The following is a 9,565-nucleotide window of genomic DNA, read 5'->3' on the forward strand; positions in this document are numbered from 1 at the left end:
GCAGGGAGAAATATCAATAACCTCAGATATGCAGATGACACCACCCTTATGGCAGAAAGTGAAGAGGAACTAAAAAGCCTCTTGATGAAAGTGAAAGAGGAGAGTGAAAAAGTTGGCTTAAAGCTCAACATTCAGAAAACAAAGATCATGGCATCTGGTCCCATCACTTCCTGGGAAATAGATGGGGAAACAGTGGAAACAGTGTCAGACTTTATTTTTTTGGGCTCCAAAATCACTGCAGATGGTGATTGCAGCCATGAAATTAAAAGACGCTTACTCCTTGGAAGGAAAGTTATGACCAACCTAGATAGCACATCGAAAAGCAGAGATATTACTTTGCCAACAAAAGTCTGTCTAGTCAAGGCTATGGTTTTTCCAGTGGCCATGTATGGATGTGAGAGTTGGACTGTGAAGAAAGCTGAGCACTGAAGAATTGATGCTTTTGAAGTGTGGTGTTGGAGAAGACTCTTGAGAGTCCTTTGGACTGCAAGGATGTCCAACCAGTCCATCCTAAAGGAGATCAGTCCTTGGTGTTCATTGGAAGGACTGATGCTGAAGCTGAAACTCTAATACTTTGGCCACCTCATGCGAAAAGCATGACTCATTGGAAAAGACTCTGATGCTGGGAGGGATTGGGGGCAGGAGGAGAAGGGGACGACAGAGGATGAGATGGCTGGATGGCATCACCAACTCGATGGACATGAGTTTGAGTGAACTCCGGGAGTTGGCGATGGACAGGGAGGCCTGGCTTGCTGCAATTCACGGAGTTGCAAAGAGTAGGACACGACTGGGCGACTGAACTGAACTGAACTGAGGAGTTACCAGTTTAAAAATATCCCTGGCTGGTTTTCTGAGGCACAGAAGGAGAGTATTCAATCTGAAGAAAAGACCAGCATGGCTGGACAGGAAAAACTGAGGGCACAGTGCACCAGGCTGATGAAACATGTAGAAATTACATTGTACAGCTTTGTGGGCTTTGTTAAAGATCTCAGTCTCTTATTCTAAAACTTTTTTGGGTACGGCCTTGTGGGCTTTGTTAAAGATTTCAATCTCTTTTCTAAAACTTATTCGGGTATTCTAGAAGCAAACAGTTAATGGTCATGTATCACTCTCCTATTATACTTTTCTCCACCCTAGCAGCCTTGTGGAGTGGTACTGAGTTCCTTCTTGCTGAGGGATATTTAAGCAAGTTGAGAGGTTGAGCAGGTACCCCTGTCTGATGAGGTCCCTGTGTGGCATCTCCCACTCCTTTGCAGCTCCCACTGTGCCATCCACCGAATCAGGCAGGGTTCTTCAGAAGGAACCAGGATCTGGGACTTCCCTGGTCCAGTGGCTAAGACGCTGAGCTCCCAGGGCAGGGGGCCTCGGTTTGATCCCTGGTCAGGGAACTAGATTCCCCCATGCCTCAGCTAAGACCTAGTACAGCCAAATAATTAAATAAATAAAAATAGATATTATTTATTAAAAGGGATTTATAACCGGTAGTATATGGGTTATGGAATCATGGAGAAATGGATTGTGAGTTGTGTTTCCGGGAAGACCACAAAGCCACCCCATGTTACTGGGCCACCAAGAAAACTGCTGCCCTGTCATAATGAAGTTTCAACTAGCAGCAGCTGCTGTATCTGTTAACTTAAAACCACACGCATTGGGAAATTAGACATCACGTGACCTGCCCCTGTCCCCATGCACCTCAGCTGCAAATTCAAGGCTTGCACGAATGCACTGGGTCAGCAGAACCTAAATCACAACCCCAGAGCCTAGCTTGAGGGGAGGCTGGGGAAAGGCATTTTAAGTCTGTAGTTTCTGCAATAGGGAAAACCTGCTGTGAGGGGGTTTGATGAGATTTTGAGCATATAATTCACGGTGTTCATCACACCACGTATCAAAAGAATAAAAGTGAGGTCCCTGCTTTTGACAATCTTCCAGTACTCACTTTAGCTCTTTAAAATCCTGTCCTTACCTAGTGCCACTCTCCTCGTCTTCCCATTGTCTTTTCCCCTATCAAGAATCAAGTCACTGTAAAGTGTCTATTTCTCCACTTTTTTGCATTTGGCTAAATCATGTCCCTGCCTTTCTATCCATCTATTCCTTGCTTTAGGAACTTTAGAAGCTGTAAGAGAGCAAGTTCTTCCTCACAAATGAGCTTTGTCAGAACCTAGCACTGTGTAATGTAAATACACATGCCTACTATACAAAGGTTATTTGTCTAATTAAGTTTCTCTATAAGGAAGCTGCTCCTATTTGAGAATACTTAAAAGGGAGCAGAAGTAATGTAATTGGGATGAGCTACTCCGAGCATCCAGCTTAAGGACCAGAGGAGGGAGATACTTCAAATGTCTCTGGGCCTATATTATTTTCTGTAACTATTTGGACAGTGCTTTTATAACTCTAATTTTCTTTGTATTTCCCTTACCTAAGGCTGCTTTCCTGATCAGGCTATGTCCAGATAGAACTTCGATTCTCAGAATTCTTCCTCTCTTGGTGCTGGGCACAGAGATGGTAATATCTAGGTAAGGAAAATGTTCTGTTCAGTTCAATTCAGTTGCTCAGTCATGTCTGACTCTTTGCAACCCCATGGACTGCAGCACACCAGGCCTCCCTGTCCAACACCAACTCCTGCAGCTTGTTCTACCTCATGTCCATCAAGTTGGTTATGCCATCCAACCATCTCATCTTCTGTTGTCCCCTTCTCCTCCACCTTCAATCTTTCCCAGCATCGGGGTCTTTTCCAATGAGTCAACTCTTCGCATGAGGTGGCCAAAGTACTGGAGTTTCAGCTTCAGCATCAGTCCTTCCAATGAATATTCAGGACTGATTTCGTTTAGGATGGACTGGTTTGATCTCCTTCCAGTCCAAGGGACTCTCAAGAGTCTTCTCCAACACCACAGTTCAAAAGCATCAATTCTTTGGTGCTCAGCTTTCTTTATAGTCCAACTCTCACACCCATACATGACTACTGGAAAAACCATAGCTTTGATTAGATGGACCTTTGTTGGCAAAGTAATGTCTCTGCTTTTTAATATGCTGTCTAGGTTGGTCATTGCTTTTCTTCCAATGATCAAGTGTCTTTTAATTTCATGGCTGCAGTCACCATCTACAGTGATTTTGGAGCCCAAAAATATAAAGTCTGTCACTGTTTGCATTGTTTCTCCATCTATTTGCCATGAAGTGATGGGAGAGGATGCTATAATCTTAGTTTTCTTAATGTTGAGTTTTAAGCCAAGTTTTTCACTCTCCTCTTGCACTTTCATCAAGAGGCTCTTTAGTTCTTCTTCACTTTTTGCCATAAGGGTGGTGTCATCTGCATATCTGAGGTTATTGATATTTCTCCCTGCAATCTTGATTCCAGCTTGTGCTTCCAGCTTGTGCTTCATCCAGCCTGGCATTTCCCATGATGTACTCTTTCCAACATCGGGAAAATGTTCAGTTCAGTTCAGTCGCTTAGTCCTGTCTGACTCTTTGCGACCTCATGAATTGCAACACGCCAGGCCTCCCTGTCCATCACCATCTCCCGGAGCTCACTCAAACTCATGTCCATCGAGTCGGTGCTATTGGGAGTATCTAAATCCATCTGGATACTTCTGAGCTCAAATGGATACATTCTTCACATTGCAATTTTCCAATCAGGAAATGAATTCACTGTAGGAAATAACTGAGGACCAACAGCCCCACACTATTTCCACTGTTTCCTCATCTATTTCCCAGGAAGTGATGGGACCGGATGCCATGATCTTCGTTTTCTGAATGTTGAGCTTTAAGCCAACTTTTCACTCTCCACTTTCACTTTCATCAAGAGGCTTTTGAGTTCCTCTTCACTTTCTGCCATAAGGGTGGTGTCATCTGCATATCTGAGGTTATTGATATTTCTCCCAGCAATCTTGATTCCAGCTTGTGTTTCTTCCAGTCCAGCGTTTCTCATGATGTACTTTGCATATAAGTTTTTTTGGGCTCCAAAATCACTGCAGATGATGACTGCAGCCATGAAATTAAAAGACGCTTACTCCTTGGAAGGAAAGTTATGACCAACCTAGATAGCATATTCAAAAGCAGAGACATTACTTTGCCAACAAACGTCTGTCTAGTCAAGGCTATGGTTTTTCCTGTGGTCATGTATGAATGTGAGAGTTGGACTGTGAAGAAGGCTGAGAGCCAAAGAATTGATGGTTTTGAACTGTGGTGTTGGAGAAGACTCTTGAGAGTCCCTTGAACTGCAAGGAGATCTAACCAGTCCATTCTGAAGGAGATCAGCCCTGGGATTTCTTTGGAAGGAATGATGCTAAAGCTGAAACTCCAGTACTTTGGCCACCTCATGAGAAGAGTTGACTCATTGGAAAAGACTGATGCTGGGAGAGATTGGGGGCAGGAAGAGAAGGGGACGACAGAGGATGAGATGGCTGGATGGCATCACTGACTCGATGGATGTGAGTCTGAGTGAACTCCAGGAGTTGGTGATGGACAGGGAAGCCTGGCGTGCTGCAATTCATGGGGTTGCAAAGAGTCGGACACGACTGAGCGACTGAACTGAACTGACTGAACAGCCCCACAATGGGAGTGAAGATCCCATGGGTAGGCTTGTCACTATATCCTTATGGTAACTGCATAATAAGGGATGCATGGGTGGAAGATAATGAGAAAGGACTAAGTGTTAGGGGTTGTAGAGAGTCCAGGAATGTATTGACTCCATGAAAATCCTGCTCTCAAGACTGGTCTCTGTCTTCTGTTACCTTGGGACCCCAGAGGAGCCTTGGGTACAAGCAGTGAGTGAGTAAAAGTCACTCTCCTGTCCAACTCTTTGTGACCCTATGGACTATACAGTCCATGGAATTCTCTAGTCCAGAATACTGGAGTGGATAGCCTTTCTCCAGGGGATCTTCCCAACCCAGGGATTGAACCTAGGTCTCCCATACTGCAGGCAGATTCTTTACTAACTGAGCCACAAGGGAAGCCCAAGAATACTGGAGTGGGTAGCTTATCCTTTCTCCAGCAGATCTTCCTGGCCCAGGAATCAAACCATGGTCCCCTGCATTGCGGGTGGATTCTTTACCAACTGAGCTAAAATTGTTATTATTATAACTTCTATTTTACAGAAGAAGATATTGAGATTTACAGATTACAAATTTCTAGGATTACACAAAATAGTAGTTGAAAAATAAGTAAGACTTTGTTTGGGCAACATATTTCAACTCTTTTATTCTTTTGCCTACTATTTACCTCTACATTTCTACATAATACACTTATACTGTTATTTCAGATTTAGATACGATATATGGTTCTATGAAGGCCTACAAGATCTTTTAGAACTAACACCCAAAAAAGATATCTTTTTCATTATAGGGGACTGGAATGCAAAAGTAGGAAGTCAAGAAACACCTGGAGTAACAGGCAAATTTGTCCTTGGAGTACAGAATGAAGCAGGGCAAAGTCTAATAGAGTTTTGCCCAGAGAATGCACAGGTCATAGCAAACACCCTCTTCCAACAACACAAGAGAAGACTCTACACAGGGACATCACCAGATGGCCAACACCGAAATCAGATTGATTATATTCTTTGCAGCCAAAGATGGAGAAGCTCTATACAGTCAGCAAAAACAAGACCGGGAGCTGACTGTGGCTCAGATCATCAACTCCTTATTGCCAAATTCAGACTTAAATTGAAGAAAGTGGGGAAAACCACTAGACCATTCAGGTGTGACCTAAATCAAATCCCTTATGATTATACAGTGGAAGTGAGAAATAGATTTAAGGGACTAGATCTGATAGACAGAGTGCCTGATGAACTATGGACAGAGGTTTGTGACATTGTACAGGAGACAGGGATCAAGATCATCCCCATGGAAAAGAAATGCAAAAAAGCAAAATGGCTGTCTGAGGAGGCCTTACAAATAGCTGTGAAAAGAAGAGAAGTGAAAAGCAAAGGAGAAAAGGAAAGATATAGCCATTTGAATGCAGAGTTCCAAAGAATATCAAGGAGAGATAAGAAAGCCTTCCTCAGCAATCAATGCAAAGAAATAGAGGAAAACAATAGAATGGGAAAGACTAGAGATCTCTTCAAGAAAATTAGAGATACCAAGGGAACATTTCATGCAAAGATGGGCACAATAAAGGATAGAAATGGTATGGACCTAACAGAAGCAGAAGATATTAAGAAGAGGTGGCAAGAATACACAGAAGAACTGTACAAAAAAGATCTGAATGACCCAGATAACCACAATGGTGTGATCACTCACCTAGAGCCAGACATCCTGGAATGTGAAGTCAGTGTGCCTTAGGAAGCATCACTGTGAACAAAGCTAGTGGAGGTGATGGAATTTCAGTTAAGCTATTTCAAATCCTAAAAGATGATGCTGTGAAAGTGCTGCACTCAATATGTTAACAAATTTGGAAAACTCAGCAGTGGCCACAGGACTGGAAAATGTCAGTTTTCATTCCAATCCCAAGGAAAGACAATGCCAAAGAATGTTCAAACTACTGCAGAATTGCACTCATCTCACACACTAATAAAGTCATGCTCAAAATTCTCCAAGCCAGGCTTCAACAGAATGTGAGCCATGAAATTCCAGCTGTTCAAGCTGGTTTTAGAAAAGGCAGAGGAACCAGAGATCAAATTGCCAACATCTGCTGGATCATCAAAAAAGCAAGAGAGTTCCAGAAAAACATCTATTTCTGCTTTATTGACTATGCCAAAGCCTTTGACTGTGTGGATCACAATAAACTGGAAAAGTTTTCAAGAGATGGGAATACCAGACCACCTGACCTGCCTCTTGAGAAACCTGTATGCAGGTCAGGAAGCAACAGTTAGAACTGGACATGGAACAACAGCCTGGTCCCAAATAGGAAAAAGGGTACGTCAAGGCTGTATATTGTCATCCTGCTTATTTAACTTATATGCAGAGTACATCATGAGAAATGCTGGGCTGGAAGAAGCACAAGCTGAAATCAAGATTGCCGGGAGAAATATCAATAACCTCAGATACGCAGATGATACCACCCTTATGGCAGGAAGTGAAGAACTAAAGAGCCTCTTGACAAAAGTAAAAGAGGAGAGTGAAAAAGTTGGCTTAAAGCTCAACATTCAGAAAACTAAGATCATGGCATCTGGTCCCATCACTTCATGGCAAATAGATGGGGAAACAGTGGCTGACTTTATTTTGGGGGGCTCCAAAATCACTACATATGGTGATTGCAGCCATGAAATTAAAAGACACTTACTCCTTGGAAAGAAAGTTATGACCAACCTAGACAGCATGTTAAAAAGCGGAGACATTACTTTGCTGACAAAGGTCCGTCTAGTCAAACCTATGGTTTTTCCAGTAGTCATGTATTGATATGAGAGTTGGACTATAAAGAAAGCTGAGCTCCGAAAATTGATGCTTTTGAATTATGGTGTTGGAGAAGACTTTTGAGAGTCCCGTAGACTGCAAGGAGATCCAACCAGTCCATCCTACAGGAGATCAGTCCGGGGTGTTCATTGGAAGGACTGATGTTGAAGGTGAAACTCCAATACTTTGGCCACCTGATACGAAGAGCTGACTCATTTGAAAAGACTCTGATGCTGGGAAAGTTTGAGGGCAGGCAGAGAAGGGGACGACAGAGGATGAGATGGCTGGATGGCATCACCGACTCAATGGACATGAGTCTGAGTAAACTCCGGGAGTTGGTGATGGACAGGGAGGCCTGGTGTGCTGCAGTCCTGGGGTCGCAAAGAGTCAGACAGGACTGAGCAACTACACTGAACTGAATGGTGTTCCTAGTAGGGCAGATGAGAATTTATTTCTGTAAACCTTTACAAATTTCCCCTTTCCACCGCCCTTCAACATGGTTATTCTGGAATTTTAATATAATGTTACTATTATTTTGTTATGGTTCTGTAAAAAACTGTTCACAACTTAACCATAAAGTATGCCAAAAATATGTACACATTTTTCCCGTAATTAGTAATAAGTTCATTTTTTAGTAACAACCTTAGTGAGATGTGAGTCACATAAAATACAATTTATTTAATGTGTACAATTTCACTGTTTTTAAATAGATTCATAGAGTTGCGCAACCTTTTCTACAGACAATTTTAGGCCATTTTAACCACATCAAAACGAAACCTTCTGCTACATGTATATGGATGGCTGAGGCTCTTCGCTGTTACCTGAAACCATCACAACTATTGTTTGTTAATTGGTTATATTCCAATGCAAAAGAAAATGTTTTTAAATAAAAGAAAAAAAAAAGAAAGAAACCACGTGGGATCTCCTGGATGGCCTAGTGGCTAAGATTCTAAGTTCCCATTGCAGGGGACCAGGGTTCAATCCCTGATCAGGAAACTAGATTCCATATGCAGCAACTAAAGATTCCCAGTGCTGCAGTGAGGACTGAAGATCCCACAGCCAAATTCCTCAAAACTGTTGACAAGTGTTTGTTTGTTTTTGCCTATCTTCTATTCATATCTCTCAGTTTCTCTCTAGTCTTTTTATATCATAGATATAAAAAGATCAGTTTTCAAATGCCACAAATTCTTTGACATACCTTCTTTTACAGAGTGAAACTCCCTGCACCCAGAGTATGGACTGGACTTACGGACTCACTTCTAACACCTGGAATAAGGTGGGAGGGATGGTGTGTGATCCGTGAATCATGTGCTCTGGCAAGTCAGCTGTGGTTTTGTGAGAATATATCAGGCAGCCTGTGAAAAGGCCCACGTAGTTATCTTCGAAGAGGAGGGTACAATGGGACAGCTTTCCTAGCTTGATAGCTTTGCTACTGTTATGGTAGTTAAACAATATTGCCTTGGGCTTTTTGAAGCTGCTTTTTCTGCCCCATCTCTCACTTTATCCGGATCTTCTCTTGCCTTTGCTCATAGTATCTCTGTGCTACTCAATGTATTTACTTAAATAATTTAAAGAATTAATTATTTCAGGCCGCACTGGGTCTTCGTGGCTATGCATGGGCTTTCTCTAGTCGTGGTGAGCCGGGACTGCTCTCTAACTGCAGTGCGCAGGCTTCTCACTGCAGTGGCTTCTCTTGTTGTGGGGCGTGGGCTCTAGGGACACAGGCTCAGTAGTGGTGGTGCACAGGTGTGGTTGCCCCACAGCATGTGGAATCTACCCAGACTGAGGATCTAACCCGTATCCCCTGAACTGGCAGACAGATTCTTAACCACTGGACCACCAGGGAAGTCCTGTGCTATTCAATTTAGATTCTACCACCACAGATCCTTCTCTGTGAAGGACTCTGTCCTGGAAAGGAGATTCAGTTGGTTAGTTCTGAGATTTAACAGGACCCAGATTGTCCCATACCATCTAACCTTTCCTTTGCCTTCACCCTTAGAACCCAGCTCTGGCACCGTTCCCAGAAAAAAGCCAGTTATCTTTCTGTACCAAGTGGGCACATTTAGCATTTAGCGGAAGTGCCTTTGGCAGTTTGATTAGAGTTTGCTGTTGTTCAGGGTCACCCCAAGGCCCTTTGCCTGCTTTCTGCTTCCTCTTGCCCACTTGCTGATACCCTGTAGGTCTCATTGATGTCAGTTAATCAGCCCTTTCCTTGTATTTCAGAGTTCACAGGATATCTTACT

This window comes from Bos javanicus, chromosome 1 (genome assembly GCF_032452875.1).
Source record: "Bos javanicus breed banteng chromosome 1, ARS-OSU_banteng_1.0, whole genome shotgun sequence".
Taxonomy (NCBI): domain Eukaryota; kingdom Metazoa; phylum Chordata; class Mammalia; order Artiodactyla; family Bovidae; genus Bos; species Bos javanicus.